Raw genomic sequence first — 6,000 nt, 5'->3', positions numbered from 1 at the left:
TCATTTAGGCAGTCTGTATCTACAGTTCTCCTTATTAGTTACAGTTGGTTCTGCAAATCAGCTGTTTCTCTTACTGGAGGCTCATGCCAATTTCACATTCTTTCCGCTATTTGGTGTATACTTGGCTGCATGAATGCAAATACACACACACCTACAATGCTTTGTTTATAGTTTTTTTTAATGTTGGACCTTTAACATAAATCATTAATTTATGTTTGCTTTAAGATTAGAAATAAAAGATTCATATCCCAGAACATGCAGCAGGCACCAGAAAAGCATCTGATAAATGAATGAAGATCATTCTATCTCCTGTAGCATTTTTCTAATTACCAAATGCACCCTCCTAGCAAGCTTCTTGTCAATGTTTTCTTCATCACTGCTGATTGCTAGGTGGTGAGATTTCCTGATTCCCTAAAGCCCTAAGGAGTAAAGATAGATGAAAAGTTAGTAAGAAGTTACATGTTTCAGCTAAAATACTAGTGCTTCTAGTGTTAACTCTGGTCTTAGCAAACTATGAAAATTATCTATTCCTGTTTTATCACTATTGTTATTATTTTAAATGCAAAATTTCCTCAGGTAAGTGTGGTGTCCCTTCCTGCACTTCTCTGGATTACCACCAGGGGTTCTAGAGGCACCCTAGGAGGGCCGGCCCAGAGCAGACTGGAACGCGGGATCCTCTGGTGTCAGGGGCAAGGATCGCTGGGTGGCTGGGTGAGTGAGTTCGGCTGTAGGTTCTACTTCCACTCCGGGTCCGAGAGGAGAGGAGAGGAGAGGAGGGTGCGTGCCAGACCTCTGCACCCAGCGGAATGTGGGTGTGGGGTGGGAGCGCCCCTGAGACTGTGGACAAGGAGCCTATGGAGGGAGCCTTGCTCAGGATACTCGCTCTTTTGTCTAGGCAGACCTGCAGCACACAGTACAGGATCTTTTAAAACTTATATTGAAAACTTAGAAATTGTGTTGTTATTGTTAATATTTACAAATGTAATCGCTGGCCTGTTTCTGAAAATGAGGCATTAAAAATATCTCTAAGCCCTATTGCTAAGATGAGATAGTTTTTTAACTTTATTTATTTTAATTATATATATATATATATATGAATGACAGCAGAATGCATTTTGGTTCACTGTATGCAATTGCAATTTTACAATAGTTTTTTCTCTTGTCATATCTAACATGTATACATGTGTAAGTCATGATTTTGACTTCTGTGAGCCCAAACTTAAGCTGCTGGTTTGACAATTCTTTGAGAAAGTTAAAGTTCTAGTAAAACCTAAAATTAGCATAAGAATACTGAGAGATAAGGTGAGTGAACTTCATGAAGTAGTGAGAAGAGCATGCCACTGTGGTCACTTAATACCATCGTATTATAAATGCACTTCATAAGAACTATTTGAGAAAAAGAAACAACAGAACCAGCTCTCTCCTTTGTAGCCTAGATGAATGCAGTTGGTGCTCTGCACAAAAGGACAGACCAGAAAACAGAGAATTCAGGTACTGCACTAGATCTATCTCCTGTAGCATTTTTCTAATTACCAAATGCACCCTCCTGGCAAGCTTTTTAGGTGTAGATGGACACAACACAATACTTGGTGCTGAACCCGGGTCCCGCCTGTGCTAGGCGAGTGCTCTACCTCTGAGCCACAATCCCAGCCCTGCACTGTATCTTTCTGGCATATTCAGAGAAGTATCCACCCTTCCCCAGGAAATGGCTTTTGCTTAAAGGAAAAATAGTTTGCCATTCAGATTCATTTATTTTTATGGTATTTACTAGTGCATTATAATTATACATAACAGTGGTATTAACTGTGACATATTCATGCATATACATAACATAATTTGGTCAACCTCATTCCCCAGTACCTGCCCTTTCCCTCCTGTTCTTCCTCCCCCTGGCTCCCTTCCTCTTCCCTACTGCTCTCCTTTCTATTTTTTTTAAATCAGTGCATTATAATTATATGTAAAAATTGGTCTTGTATTTTCATATATGGATGTAGCATGATTTCATTTAAAAGTTCATATGGTTGAGTTTTGTGATTAAAAGTTCTGCTTACAAATTTTGTAGGTTCAGTTCATCCACATAAATTTCTCAGTTCTGGGTTAAGCTATGAGATGCTAGCTAAACTTATTCAGCAGACTTTAAGATATTTTAATCTGACAGTTATTAACAAAAATTTTAAAAGTTTCATTCAGATTAAAATCTCCGTCACAGGGCTTTCCTTGAGGCTTTTCTTCAGAAAGTCCCCTCTGTCTCTCTTCTTTTCCCGTGTGGACAGGAAGACAAACTAGTAAGCCTTTCAAGAAAGTGCTGGTAGGCATGTTAGGAAACTGACCTTGCTGCTGGTTATCCAGATTTACATTTGGGGGACAGGAGTCCAGCTCAAACATCATCATGAAAGTTAATCTGAAGGAATAGTATTACAAACTTATCCTTTCCACTCACATTTATTCATGCCCCATAGATTGATAATTTAGTATTCACTCATTTAAGGCAGTAATCTTTGTGCAGTCACTGTAAATGCTAACTGGTGATTCAGATACAATATTAACTTAGCATTAAGTGACCACCTCCAGGAATAAATTAAAATAGGGTATTTACATAAAACCTAATTCTCAGGTACTGAAAGAAAGCACTTGTCATTTTGCTAAGAAATTAAAAATTTGCTTGTAGAAAAGAATTTAAACTGCAGTTTATAAAGTAAGTCACTGGAGGTCACTATTACTTGCAGAAAATATGGCTTCAGAAACCTTTGCTGCCTTTTTCCTTAGTTTTAATTGTGTGATGTTGATGTTGTTAGCAGTTTTACTCTTTGTTTTTCATTGCTATTGCATTCCCTGAAACACAAGGGGGCGCCCGCTCTGACCCTGAGCATTCTTGCTAAGGAATCACAGTGCAGGTGCTTTGTGGGGAGGGGCAGTACACCTGCCTGCTGTGAATGTGTTTCTAAGCTCAACTCCCTGTGGCTCTCTGGCTGACTCTGTAAATATCAGTGCTAGCTTTCATGTATTACCCTCTTATTACTTAGGTATATTTAAATACTCAAACTAAATGTTAAAAAATAAATTTACATGCCATGACCATTTTAGATAATAAGGTCAATCCCCACAGAGAAGAGAGGGCTATTGATGGTTCTTCAAATGTCAAGATTATATTTAAATGGCTTGTGGCTTTAAAGGTCCACAGAGACTAGAAAAAGTACATTTGATAATTTCTCAGCGCTCTCTTTCTGATAGTCTGACTTGTGGAAGTAGAAATAATGGTGAATAAATGTTATTAATCTCATTAGATAAGCTAATTAGATAAGTTAATATTTGTTTCCTGTTTGGAAAGTAATTGTATATGTGTATATGTACAAGTACGGCACTTTAAACTTGTACTTGAAATTGGTTATTAGTCATGTAGAAAGGTATTCTAGTTTCTGTCCCATTTTGTAAGATATTTATTTATTTATTTATTTATTTATTTATTTATTTATTTATTTATTTATTTATTTATTTTACTGTGCTGGGGATTGAACCCTAGGGCACTTTACCACTGATCCACATCCCCAGGCCTTTTTAATTTTTGAGACAGAGTCTTCCTAAGTTGTTTAGTGTCTGGCTGATTTGCAGAGGCTGGCTGCAAACTTGCAATCCTCCTGCCTCAGCCTCCTGAGTGTGAGAAATTTTAAAGAAGAGTTTTCAGACAGGGTAGGATTTCAGGTTTCAGTAAGAAGCCATGGACCTCAGTGTTGTTTAACTCTTTTGATAGCTAACCTTTGTTTTCCTAAGAAGTGCTTTAAGAACTCAAATAATCCTTTCCTGTAAGCTTTATGACTAAACTGAAATGTTCTTAAGCATCAACATGAAAGTAATGAGAATTGCATGTAAATTTTAAAAATGTATAAATGATCTTCCCCATAGAGCCAATACTGGTCCTAAGACAAGCTCTCCTAGAACAGGACTTGCTTAAAGCATGTGTCCTCTTAGGGATTATGCATATTTTGACAAGATGGTTTAAAATATAGGCAGTAAGTCAAAAGAATTATTCTGCTATTCTGCACAATATGAAAATTGTTTCTCACAGCCAGTAGCATGTGCTTGTGTGGTGTTTTGTTTTTTAGTTTAAATTGAATGATCTACAACCCACAATATATAACATAGAATCTGATATTTTTAAAAATGTGAACAATTATCTGGGGTGCCCTCTCAAATTCTCTGTTCTTAGTCAAAATGAAAGTGTTTATGTGCAGCTGTTCTCTCAAAGGAACTCCAGAGGATATCTGAACACAGGATTCTGAGTTAGAGTTCTGTTTTCTTTATAAGCAGTTATCATTTGCTTTACTTCCTAATGGGAGGCACAAGTGGAGGAAGGAGGTAGCTCTCTATTTCATCATTTTACCTTTGAATCTACCATTTCTTTAATAATTTTAGGGAATTTTAGAGGAAGAAGAGGGTGAATTGCTCATCCGGTGCTCATAGATTGATTGTCACTATAAAGAACAGTGTTCACCTTGGCTAATAGCAACTAAGCTCCTTGCTGATGTTGTAACTGAATCAGGCTCTTCTTGACTCAGTAGCATGCTTGATGTTTGCCTGGAGAGTTCCATGTTCCAAGTTAAATCAACTTGGTGTAGGAAGGCTACTTGTGAGAGCTGGTTCCCACATAACAAGTAAATGGAAAGCTGTTCTTAACACAAGCGAACATGTTGGGGAAATGACCTCAGATCAGGGATCAGTGTTTTGGTTGGCATTTGAGTTTGGAGTTTGGAAGAAGAATATTTGACAAACTATAAAGCTTATGAACAGTGATTTGATGTAAGTATTGTATATACCTGGCAGGTGTACACAGGCATTGTGTAATGATAAGTGGTCTTAAATTGTTGCTTTCTACTGTGTTTCCTTTCTTGTTAATGAAAAAATTAGTTTTCAATAATAAAACAGCCAGTTTGCCATAGGAGGTAAAAATATTTTCCTTAGATTCCTGAAAATGAGAATTTTCAATGTACTAAAATAACTGAAGCATAAACAGTAGTCATTTTTAAATACTTTGAATTACAAACTAAGTAATTACTGTATTATTAGACCAGTTGTTTAAAAACCACATTCACATTTCCTCCAAAGCTATAAGCCACAACTTTTTTATTTTATTATTATTTTTTTTTAAATACACGACAGCAGTGAAATGCATTACAATTCTTTTTTTTGAGAGACAGAGAGAGAATTTTTTAATACTTATTTTTTACTTTTCGGCAGATACAACATCTTTATTTGTACGTGGTGCTGAGGATTGAACCCAAGGCCGCATGCATGCCGGGCGAGGATGATACCGCTTGAGCCACATCCCCAGCCCTACAATTCTTATTACACATATAGAGCAAAATTTTTCGTATCTCTGTATATAAAGTATGTTCACTCCAATTTATGCCTTTATACATGTACTTTGTTTTTTTGCATTACAATTTTTAATACACATATATACCAATTTTTCATATCTCTGTTTGTATAAAAAGTATGTTGACACCCAATTCAAGTCTTCATACATGTACTTTGGATAATGATGTCCATCACATTCCACCATCCTTGCTAATCCCCTGCCCCCTCCCTTTCCCTCCCACCCCTATTTCCTATCTAGAATTAATCTAATCCTCCCATGCTCTCCCTCCCTACCCCACCATGAGTCAACCTCCTTATATCAGAGAAAACATTGAGCATTTGTTTTTGGGGGATTGGCTAAATTCACTTAGCATTATCTTCTCCAACACCATCTATTTACCTGCAAATGCCATGATTTTGTTCTTTCTTAATGCTGAGTACAGTTCCATTGTGTATAAATCCATTCATTCACTGAAGGATATTAGGTTGGCTCCACAGTTTAGCTATTGTGAATTGTGCTGCTGTAAACATTGGTGTGAAAGCCACAACTTTTAAAGAAGTATAATATATATCTTATCTGAGCTATGACTTTTAAAAAATTTTTATTTGGTCATACTTCAGAATGAAGTACACAGAAGGACTGTTAGT

Source organism: Ictidomys tridecemlineatus, assembly GCF_052094955.1.
Source record: "Ictidomys tridecemlineatus isolate mIctTri1 chromosome 5 unlocalized genomic scaffold, mIctTri1.hap1 SUPER_5_unloc_3, whole genome shotgun sequence".
In the NCBI taxonomy this organism is placed as follows: domain Eukaryota; kingdom Metazoa; phylum Chordata; class Mammalia; order Rodentia; family Sciuridae; genus Ictidomys; species Ictidomys tridecemlineatus.
This window is presented reverse-complemented; position numbering follows the sequence as displayed.